At 38.4% G+C, this 12,525-nt stretch overlaps 1 long non-coding RNA gene across 1 annotated transcript; it reads right to left on the bottom strand.

Annotated features, from left to right (window-relative positions):
• Positions 1 to 708: 708 nt before the first annotated feature.
• Positions 709 to 2,156, bottom strand: LOC137097090 (uncharacterized). Its single transcript, XR_010909969.1, has 2 exons — positions 2,103 to 2,156; positions 709 to 903 (listed from the first exon to the last, which is right to left on the bottom strand). It is a non-coding gene; the product is annotated as an uncharacterized lncRNA (long non-coding RNA).
• Between the last annotated feature and the right edge of the window lie 10,369 nt (positions 2,157 to 12,525).

Genomic DNA, 12,525 nt, shown 5'->3' on the forward strand with positions numbered 1-12,525 from the left:
ACAATCACTTGCTTGAATTTAGACAAGAGGTGCAAAGGTGGTGTGTTTTTTCCTTCCCCTGAAATATAGCCTACACCTCATATGGTACTAGACAAAGCTGACCATGTTTTGTCCCAAGTTCAGATGTGATCTAGTACCTTTAGGGTGACTTTAGACTTTATGTGTTAAGACTGCAGCTCTAAGTATTATTATTACACTCAGGAATCCTGCCTGGAACTATATTCAAGTATGAAGCTATGTTTTTAAACACAATAGTTAGGATTGTCCATGGAATAATATTTTGAGTTTCTTTGTATGGGTTTAAAGTTGGACATTGGAAAATGTGGACAAGAGGAACAGAAACCCATTTGAAACATGCTAGAGGAATGCTTTCTGATGCCATGTACTGCCATAAAGAAAATTAAAATTGTCCATGGCCCTTTCCAGATAGGCCCTATATTGCAGAATCTGATACTAGGCTTTCTGTTTATCCCAGATTATCTGGTAGTGTGGACTTATATAATCTAGTTTAAAGCAGAAAACCTGGGATCAGATCCTGGGATATAGGGTCTGTCTGGAAGGGGGGCTCTAAGAGCAAATCAAGCCTGAAATCTCCCTAGAAGCTGAAAATACTAAACCTAATCTATCATCTCTCCACGTATCATGAGATGACATGATTCATTGAAAAAATGCTAAAGAGGAAAGCAATAGGAAAAGAGGAAGACCACATTATAGGTGGATTGATTTCATCAAGGAAGCAATTCATGCCTCTGAGTTTGCAAAACCCGAGTACGGCTGTGGCTGATAACGAGGTATTATAAAGGTCTTTCATTCATGGAGTTGCCATAAATTGAACTAGATTTGATGGCAAATGAGAAAAGCAGCAGAGGGATATTGCCTGGTACAAGAAGTGGCATGTTTAGCCTGCAAGGAAACAAACAAACAATCAATAGCTTTCACTTTCTCTCACCAAATACACTCAAAGAGGAACTAATGAAATCATGTATTTTTTTTTCATATAGATATGTCCTCTTGTCCTACAAAGGGTTCATATGCCATATATTTTCAGCCTGTATGGCTATGTTCCAGAAGCATTCTCTCCTGACATTTCACCTGTATCTATGGCAGGCATCCTCCCAACCTCTGAGGATGCCTGCCATAAATGCAGATGAAATATCAGGAGAGAATGCTTCTGGAACATGGCCATACAGCCTGGAAAACTCACAACAACCCAAAGTAAAAAAGTAATTCTTAAGAAACAGCATCCTCACAAGAATCTCAGGGTGCATCTGCACTGACTTAATACACTCTGACATTACTTTAACTGTCATGTCTCAATGTAACAGAACCATGGGCTGTATTGTTTGGTGAGGCACCAGCACTCCTTGTCAGAAAATGCTAAAAACCTTTTGAAACCACAACTCCCATGATTCTATAATGTTGAGCCATGGCAGATAAAGTGAACTCCAACTACATTAATTCAGCAGTGTAGATACAGTCTTTGATGTGTAGATACACTCTTTGATGTTCTGCATAGAATAAATAAATAAAATAAGCAAAAAAATAGATAAGGAGAGTTGTAGGGCTTTCCACTTGTGTGGGGGCCCACCAACAACAAAAGGTTAGATCTAAAGGTCTTCATTTTCTCCTCATGCCTGCTCTGTTTTACACTAAAGAAAAATGAGTAGAAAGTTCTGAATCATCATTGTTCCACTTGAAACACATTCTTTGATCATCTTATCTCTTTGATCTCACAACAAAACGGTCTTTCCTAATAAGACTCCTTTTCCCTATAGTTTTCATTGAAGATTTTCCCAAACACAATAAAAAAACCTACAAACATTCAAAAAAAAGGAAAGAAAAAATGAAGAGAAAGAAAAAGAGAAGGGATATATACATAAAGAAAATGGTTTCTCACCATCTTTTTGTTAATTAAACATACATGTATATATAATTGCCATATAAAATCCAGATTATCTGCTTTGAATTGAGTTACATGGCAGTGAAGACTCATATAATCTAGTTCAAAGCAGATAATGTGGACTATATGCTTTGATAATCTGGATTATATGACAGTGTAGAAAGGGCCTAAAACTTTCTCTGGGGGCCCGTCCAGACATTACCTTTATCACAGGAGCTCCTTCAGAAAACAGGAGGGTGGCCAAATGCCATTACCTGTAAATGCAGAAGCAATAGTTACAAACGACAAAAGACATGAGATTTTCAGGTGCGGGAATATTCCAATTTTGAGCTGAAAATTGCATCTTTGAATGTCTGTCTGACCCTGCACTCAGAAAACATGAGATTTTTAAAATCTGGATTTGTTCCTGGGTTTCAGATACCTGTTTCTGATTGGTTGGTTCCGGCAGATGTCCTGCGGTGGCCATCTTGGGGTCTGCAAAATCCAGGGACAAAGGAGGAAGTGTGGACTATTGAGTCAGACATCATGAGACCAATAGGTCTGTGTGGACCTGCTCACAGGTCATGTTTTATTTTTGCCCCTAATTAAAGCGCACAATTTTGTGCTGTCTGTAATTGCCTTAAACCCCCTTCTACACTGGCAGATTACCTGCTTTGAACTGGTTTGTATGGCAATGAAGATTCATATAATCCAATTCAAAGCAGATAATGTGGATTATCTGCTTTGATAATCTGGATTTTATATGCCAGTGTAGAAGGGGCCTAAGACTACACATTCACTTCTTCACATAATCAAATCATAATAATTAATAGAAGCAAAACTTACCAAGTCATCCCCTCCCAAATGCCTACAAGGGGTTTCCGGTCTTTCAAAAATGACACCAGTGATTTTTATCTAATCAAAAAACATAATTTGCCAATTTCTGCTAAATTAGACAGTTTCAACAACCATTCCTCCCTCGTAGGTAATATCAAATTCTTCCATTTTTGTGCATACATAAGCTTGCTATCATGGTCATGCCCAGCCAGTTTTAATCATTAATTTTAAACTCATGTATTTTAATCTTTTGAATTTCACCTATGTTGTAACCTGTGTTCAGCCACGAGGAGAGGCAGGTAAGAAATAAAATGATGATGATAATGATAAATTCAATGTTCACCCCTATATCCCAAAATAACTAGTTGTGGCTTTAATTGGACGTTAACCTTTAGAATCTTCTGCAGCAAAATATGTATTTGAATCCAGAACATTTTTGCATTTTCACATATCCTCCACGTATAATAAAATGTCCCTTCACATTGTTCATGTTTCCAACATATATTTGAATCTCCCTTACGTACTCTCTAGACAATTTCTCTGGAGTCATATACCAACGATACATCCGTTGGTTAAAAAAAATCATGATCGTAGCATGCAAATTTTAACACCTTTGATTACACTTTTCTCCGTTGTTGAATCTGGGTATAACAACAACGATATTTTATTTCTGTCAATGACCACTATCAATCTGTATATTATATCCAAAGTTCTTAGGCTATTTTATCATGCAGTCTTTTGCTTATTCAACTTCCATACCAAATTTTAGCAAAGTCCATGCATTTTACATATCCCATGTTTGTCATCTATACACATTTGCAAGTCCAACTCTGATTTTTCTTGTTCAAAACCACAACTTTTTTTATCCATGTTTAATTTTTAAAATAACTGTAAATACGAAAAGCATTGAAAATCATATCCCTTTGCAAGTAACTACTCATTTGATTTAATTTTTCTTGGTATTGCTCCAAAATATCTTGATATGTTAACTATTTTTCTTTACCCGCTGCTGCTCTTCTGTAATGAGCTTCTCGTGCTGGGACCCATAAAAGCATTTTCAGTCCAATTTGGGTTTATATTTATTTAAAATTCTTATAATCACAAAATGATTATTAAACTCTACATTCACTTTACCGTACTATAATTATCCATGCCACCTAAATCATGAGCGATGTTTCATTGTGGGAGTTAATATTAGATTGCTGATTGATGAGTAGGGACACAATTGCTGAATATGTTTCTTCTTGAAGGAAGCAATATGTATTTTTAGGAATTTTCTCCCATTGCAAGAAAGTCTTCAAAATTGCAGAGTTTTAGAAGTTTATTCTCAGTTTAGAACTTAATCTCAGTAAAATTTGCATATAGGTTGCGGTGGGTTTTTCAGGCATATGGCCATGTTCTAGCAACATTCTCCCCTAATGTTTTACCTGCATCTGTGGCTGAATTCTTCAGCAGTTCTGTTGTGTTGCCTTTGAAAACACAATTTGCATATAGTTGTTTTGCATTTTTCTGAACAGGAAACAGCTTTTTTCTGCAGAAAATGTTATTTCTGTATGAAGAAAATGTTGTTTTTATACTAATCAAACACATGTGTGTTTTGTGTAGTGTAAATTTCAATTATAACATTTTCTGTATAATAAGAAGCTATACGTAATTGGTCATAAACTGGAAAGATTTTCATTAGCACGGGATTTTTCTCATTGAGGTTTCATAGCTCTCAAAAAGCAACATTTTAAAAATACTTTGGCACACTCTTTCCACCTTTATAACTAGCAATCTCTCTCTCAAGCCTTTGTAATGTGATGCCCATCAGAACTGCAACTGAGAGATGGCTTAAACATTTGCTAAACAACCAATCCTCCAATAACTCTCTTCATTCACACAGAATGAACAAATTGTATGTTTTTTTTAAAGTGCTATCATTTGTTATATTAATGTTGTTTGCTACACATTATTGTTTTGATTGCAAATGTTTTGTGATGAATTATTACCACAAGAAATCAATAAACACAAGGTCAGAATAGTAAAGCATCTAAAAGCAGTTTGAAGAATTTGAAGAAGAATCAGAGGAGAAGAAGGAATTTTTCTAGCCAGAATATTTCAGAAACTGGGCTGCAATTTTGGGAATTCCTCCTGTTTTCTTGGTGGAAGAAATGTGATGCAGAATCTGATATAAGCGTAATAGTATCTGCTTATAAGAATAGTATTATCTACCTTTGTTGTAGAAAAAACAATATTATGGCAACCAGACTATTTGATAACTGGCAAGCAGAGGGAGAAAATGTGGAGGCAGTGACAGGCTTTGTCTTTCTAGGCTCAAAGATTACTGCAGGCATGGCCTACAGTCAGGAAAACAGAAGACGTTTACTTCTTGGGAGTAGGGATATGACCATCTTGATAAAATAGTGAAGAGTAGAAACATCATACTGACAATGAAGGTCTGCATAGTTAAAGGAATGGTATTCCCCATAGTAACCTATAGATATGAGAGCTGGACCATAAGGCAGAGTGAAGGAAGATAGACACTTTTTAACTGTGGTATTGGAGGAAAATTCTGAGAGTGCCTTGGACCGCAAAAAGATCAAACCAGTCCATCCGCCAGGAAATAAAGCCTGACTGCTCACTGGAGGGAATTATATTAAAGGAAAAGATGAAGTACTTTGGCCAAATAAGTAGAAGACAGGAAAGCTTAGAGAAGACAATGATGCTGGGGGGAAAGGAAGGAAAAAGGAAGAGGGCAAGATAGATGGAGGTTATCCTTGAAGTGACTGGCTTGAAGGGGCTGGGGGTGGCGATGGCCAACAGGGAGGTCTGGCGTGGGCTGGTCTATGAGGTCATGGAGAGTCGGAAGCAACTGAAGAAATAAACAATAAAACCTTTGTCGTACTAAGCTTTTATTTTTATATTCCTCACTTTCACCAGAACCTAAAATGCTAGGTACGTCCCGAATTCAGAAACAGGTTGAGGAGGCAGAGCTAGGTATAATTGGTGTGCTAATGTCTTCATTTGAGACATCTAGAAGGTGATGATAGGCTGGATCTGATGTTCTGCACAGAAGGTTCCCATGGGTTGAGTTATCCACTATATCTATTATCCATAGTTACTGTACAGTAACAATGAATAAAACAAGCTAACTCAGTACACTCCACATGTAATAGACTACAGCTCTCATTAATTCTAGTTAGTATTGCCAACATCATGTTTTAGGTCAATCCAAATAATATATATCCTGTGCCACACGTTACTTCAAATCAAAGACATCTAGAGTGTATGGACAACACCTAAGTGTGCATGAAGTTCTTAGCAATATTTTCTGGAAATAAAGTGGTGAAAATCATGCATATATAAACAAACATTTGCTTTTAACAGTCATTGCTTTATAAGGTTTCCTTCCCATATTTCTTGCACCCACACAAACTATTTCAGTACAGACTGTCTTAGTTGCTTCCTTGGGACACAACAGCATTGGATGAGATGAAGCAGGTTGCGGCAAACATCTATAGGTTTCAATCCTAAAACACTGAAATGAAGCTAGTCCCCACTGGAAATGGTGAGATTTATTTACAGGTAAATATGTAGGATTGTGTAATGTGTTAGTTTTATAGAGTGTCATTTTGCTAACAAAGTTATGTCTTCATTTGAGAATCAGGGAACCCAAAAGCTAAGTGATGCAGAAGATACTTATAAATTATTTTAAGAGTGCTTTTCGACAGCTTGGTCAATTTCTCTACTGATCTGGATATACTACATATCAATTTGAAAAATATGATGTGAAGTTGCTACATTTTTTAAATGTGGGAATCAAACCGATCTCTCTAAAGGAATAAAATATCAATAATTCTGACAAATGGTGGTATTATTACTGTTATTATCATTATTATCATCATCAATACCATCACCACCACCACCATCAATTCGTTATTAACAACAACAATAAACTTTAGGAGGTATTAAATCTCACCAGGAGACGCATGATACCTAATGATTGAAATTTCCTCTTGAATTACCTCATTCTGTTGCACTCTTTTGGCAGAAACAGATGGAATTTGATTTTCTCCCAATTACTTTGACCTGAGAATAACCACACTTTAATGCAAAGCTAATGAGGTGGAAAAGGTACAACAACAAAATCCCTTAAACACTGTAAACGTAGACAGTGAAATATAGCTATATGACAAGCGGAACAACAAATGACACATGATTTATTGATTAGATTCAATCATGTGATGGAACCACAGTAAGCCATTTACAATGCTGCTATTAGAATTTGGAACCCAGCCTAGGGATAAAAAAGGTGAAGGACAAGTCCAACTCTTAAAGTGGCATGACGACACAGGGCACAATTCAGTTATGATTTCGTATTGGTATAGCCTTTGGAGCAGCACAATGGCAGTGTTGCAAGTCAGTTCATTTCCCGCTGCCTTGGTTGAACAGGAATTGATTTAATTCATTGGGAAATGGAAGCATGCCTCCTCAGCTCTGTTCACATGATAGAGCACTTCTTGAAGTGCTCCTGCAATCTGTTCAACAAATGGGGTGAGATAAGGAATGAGGACTGGTGCATGAAAAGAAAATGCTGGCTAAAGATGTTTATCTGGGGATTTGTGGGAGTGGGGGTTGGTAACTCTGGATCTCCCAGGAGAACTCTGGGTGATATGTATGATTAGAACAGCCATCATTTTTGGCATGCTTTCACATAAATCGAAAACAGAAGTCCTCCTCCTCCTCCCACTCTTAAATGAAGCTATTAAAATCTCTGATCTATAATCAGATGTAAATGTAAACTCGTGTATGCAGTTTACCCCAGTATGTGGATCATACTATTTTCCTGTGGAATAATGTTTAGCTTGATCCAGATTAATGGTAAAGTCATAAGATCCAACTGGTGTTAAATTTTGTGCTTCAGAGAATATTATTTTCTTTTAATACTTCTGAAGTCACCTTTCACTGACATTCACCTGTCTCTTTCAATAAATTATTACCTGGCTACTTTGAAGATGTTTATACTCTCACTAATCTCAGTTGCACATCTGAGAAACTAATATTGTGTGTGTCAAGTGGGAGGATTTTACTTGTATGTGCACTCTGATGTTGAAGTGACTAATTCCTCTTCAGGCTGGCTTTGCTATTCAGAGGTATGATGATGCATAAGCATGAAAATTAGACTTTGCCCACATGCTCTTGCTTAATTATGGGATCACATACACATAAAATGGGGTTATCACTTTCTAGCCTCACACTGAATGCTTTGGGAAGAGCCTAATCCACAGAGAATGACTTGGCCGTAATCCAATGTGACACTAGATCTAGCATGGCCATGTAAAAGATCTTGTTTCTGGAAATTTCACTGCTTTGTAGAGATTTGGATGGGGGTGCACAAAAGAGTGAACAGGGGAAATGGGGATCACTTCGTTTATTATTTATTTAAAGTATGATATTTCTATATTGCCCCTGCAGCCTACAAGGGCCCCTGAGGCAATGATCAAATAAAAACCAACTAAAACAATACAAAGACAAAAAATACCTTTAATTGCTCTTTAAAAATCCTAAAAATAGTCTAAAAATAATCCTAGAATCCAGTTTTGCAACAGTTAGAACAGCAATTTCAGATATTGACTACTATGTGGAGCACACTGTTTTGGCTGCCCCTGGAAGCTTAAAAGAGATGGGGCCAACCTAATTTCCTTGGGTAAGTAAGTAGTTCAGCAATCGGGTTGCTGCTACAAATAAAGCCCTACTATGTGCACTCACTAACCTTATTTCATGGGTATTGGGGCACACAACAAGGTTTCCTCTGATGATCTCAAATTTTTGGTAGGCTTGTATCCATACCATAGGAGGTGGACATTCAGTTATCTTGCTTTCAAGTAATTTAGAACTTTAATAGTCATCACCAGTACTTTGAACTGAGCTTGACAGCCCATTGAAAACCAATGCAGTTCCTGTAAGACAGGTGATATATGGTTTTTAAAACACATACGTGACATCAGTTTGACAGCTGCAATTATTTGAGCTGCAGCTTCTGAACACTTTCCAAGGGCCGTCTCATGTGGAGTGAATTAAATGTGTGTGTATATGCCTCCAAGTTGTATATTGACCTCATGAATGTCTGAATGTTTTCTTAAACAAGGAATACTGAGAAGTGGCTTTGCCAGTTCCATCATCTGAAATAGAGCCTGTAGCTTCTGGTGTTCATTGGCAGCCTCCCATCCAAGTTCAGATAGGATCTGGAGGTAAGTACATCATGAGCCACTGTGGCCAGATCAGCCTTCCTCAAAAAAAAGATCCATCTGATGCATTACCTGAAACTGGGCAAATGCACCCTCAGGGGCTGAAGCAAGTGTTAGGTCCAAGAGCACTTACAAGCTATGAAACTGATCCTTCAGAGACAGAGCAGTCCCATATCTAACACTGCATTTCACGTTTGTTGGATCTTTAGGCTCTATCATGGAATCATAGAGTTGGATGAGATATTGTGGGCCATTCAGTCCACCCCCTTTCCAAGAAGCAGGAAAATCACATTCAAAGCACCCTGACAGATGACCATCCAGACTTCATTTAAAAAGCTTCCAAAGAAGGAGTCTCTACCACATTCTGGGGCAGAGAGTTCCACTGTTGAATAGCTCTCACAGTGTGGAAGTTCTTCCTAATGTTGAGGTGGAATCTCCTTTCCTGTAGTTTGAAGTCACTGTTCCATGTCCTAGTCTCCAGGACAGCAGGAAACAAGCTTGCTCCCTCCTCCCTATGACTTCCCTCACATAGTTATACATCTTGTCTCCTCTCAGCCTTCTCTTCTGAAGGCTAAACATGCCAAGCTCTTTAAATTGCTCCTCATAGGGCTTGTTCTCCAGACCCTTGATCATTTTAGTCACCCTCCTCTGGACACATTCCAGCTTGTCGACATCTCCTTTCAATTGCAGTGCCCAAAATTGGACACAGTTTTCCAGATGTGCTCTGACCAAGGCAGAATAGAGGGGTAACATGACTTCCCTGGATCTAGCCACTATATTCCTATTTTTGCAGGCCAATCAGTGGAAATCATTAATTATAACTTAGCTCTAAGCTATCTGGCACAGCATGCCTGGACTTCAAGTTCCCCAAGAGAGTCCCTTATCCCAGTTCCACTATCTTCCTAGGCATAGCTTTAGGGGAAAACAAAATAAAGCATTCTGCTCCTATGTTGTGGAAATCCATTCCTAGGGAGGTGTCCTTTTTGCTGTCCTTCTGGGGCAGCAATTTTCTGATTTTTGAGGATCAAATATTTCTAAAGATATAGATTGGAAAAGGGTACTGTGCTGCCTTTTTGCTTTCAAATTGTTTTTAAAAGTATTTGTAATTAGAGGTGTTGCATTGCCTGATAATATTTAATAACTATTCTATATTAACCTTCTGTATGTTTTCATTGTATTGTACCCATTTTCCTTTGTGAGCTGTAATGGTGGAATATCAATAAAGTCTATCTCTACCATTACCACCAGATTGTTTCATCATTGCATCTAACAGCAGAACTGGGGGAAAAAACCTGCCTGAAAAGCCAGGGAGCTGTTGTTGATAATGCTAGATGGACAAAAAGAGTCTGGCTCAGTAAAAGGCAACTTCCTAAGTTCCAAAGCATAAGAACTGATAATTCCAGATGAGCTTCTTTAATGTTGCATTAAGCAAGACAGAGAACTCCTTGACTTCATGTAACCCGTTGCCAACTGCCTTCATCTTTGATGTGCAAGAATTCAGTACTTTACATTCTGTCTATTAGTCCCTTGTTGGATTTTACCAGGTTTCCTTCAGGGGAAAAAGGGCTGCCAAACATATTTTCTCCACTAATACCAAAAACCTCAGAGAAAAGGATTCAAACGGCTTCATTTCTGTTAATGAAAGACACATTGCATCTTCTAGCAATGCACAAGGTTTCTTTTGTATGTCCATCTTTCCTGTTAAAAACCACAGTTTATACAATCCTTGCTTTCCTTTCTCATTAGACAATGTATCTTTCTGGAAAAAAAATCTGATTTATAAATGTAGATTGAAACTAAATTTGGGGGGGGGGGGATCTGAATTCTCTTTGTCCGTTGCACAATCGAGCACTGAGGATAATGTTCCACTAATTTTGTGAGGCTGCATATCTGAGATTCTTCTGCCTTCTGCATTCTTTGTACACCTGGTTCAAATTTACATGCATCATTTTTAATAGACAGCAGGAATTTTACCAAGAAAACCCCCCACTTGGTAAAGGGAAAATATCATTTTCCAGACCTCAGTCATCTATACTTCTTTATAATATTTGGGATTTTAAAAAAATACTCAGAATTAAGTTGGCTGCAATCCAGAGTGAATACAATAGTCAGCAGAACTATGCAGCTTTCTGCATTCCAGCAAAAGCAGAGTGTGACAGCTCTGTTTTAGCCACTTGCTGCCATCTGCCCCCATTCCTGCCAGCTAATAAGGAATCGGGAACAGACAGGACAGAAAAAGGCAGACGTACTGTAGCAGAGGAAGAGGCAGGAGAATTGCAACTGGCAAACAGAGGTCAGGAAGGTGGTGAGAAAGGGTTAGTCCAGGCTGATCTCACTCAGATCTTGTCATGTCTTCCCCAACAGCAATTACAAGCAGAACACTACCAAATAAATCCTTCTGTCAGAGCAAATACGTGGGTATGGCGATGATATGAGGACATCTACCGTGTTCGCAATATATATGACTAATCTAAGACATTTTGTTGACCAGATGGTCTTATTTCAACATTGGATGTGGGGGAGCGTACCTCAGAACATCCGAGGGCAACAGGTCGGTTTGGGAGTGCAGAATAAGCTGTATGGCACACTTCACAAGAACTAAGAAGAGGCTAGGAGTATCTGAGAGCTGTCATTGCTGCCCCCCACTATGTGCCACGGGAAGTGATTGCCCCATTCTGCATAGTGGTAGGTCCAGATGTTGCTGTTTAATATGATAAATTTGGCATGGGTTTTTTTGTGCCAGGAACAACTTGAGAAACTGCAAGTTGCTTCTGGTGTGAGAGAATTGGCTGTCTGCAAGAATGTTGCCCAGGGGACACCCGGATGTTTGATGTTTTACCATTCTTGTGGGAGGCTTATCTCATTTCCCGCATGGGGAACCGGAGCTGATAGAAGGAGCTCAATCCACTTTCCCTGGATTCGAACCACTGAACTATTCGTCAGCAGTCCTGCTGGCACATGGGTTTAACCCATTGCACCACTGGAGATTTCATTTGGCAGGGTGGGAGCCTGCCTTAAAATGTGATAGTTGAATACTGTGTCTAGTTATGGGCACAACAATTGAAGGAGGATATTGAGAAGCTGGAACATGTCTAGAGAAGGTGACCAAAATAATCAAAGATTTGGAAGCCAAGCCCTATGAGGAGCAGTTTAGAGAACTGTTTTTTTTTTTTAGCTTAGAGAAGAGAAGTTTAAGAGGGAACATGATAGCTAAAGCTAAATATTAAATTTTGAGAAGGGAGCAAGCCTCTTTTCTGCTGCTCCAGAGATGAAGACATGGAGAAGTGGAGTCAAAGTTGTGGGCATCATCATTTATAAGCAGTCTGGTGCTCTCTGTACACATTAGTTTAGTAATTGGCTTTCTATATATGTAGTCATGGTGCCATATGAAACAGAATGGACTGCTGCTCCAACATCCAGAACAAGGAGCAATGGTTTCAAACTAAAATAAAAGAGATTCTGCGTAAACATTAGAAAAACTTATTGATGGTAAGTGCTTTTTGACAATGGAATATGCTGTTTTGAGGGTTTTAAAATAGAGGCTGAATGACTATCTGTCAGGAGTGCTTTGATTGTGTG

This window comes from Anolis sagrei, chromosome 5 (genome assembly GCF_037176765.1).
Source record: "Anolis sagrei isolate rAnoSag1 chromosome 5, rAnoSag1.mat, whole genome shotgun sequence".
In the NCBI taxonomy this organism is placed as follows: Eukaryota; Metazoa; Chordata; class Lepidosauria; order Squamata; family Dactyloidae; genus Anolis; species Anolis sagrei.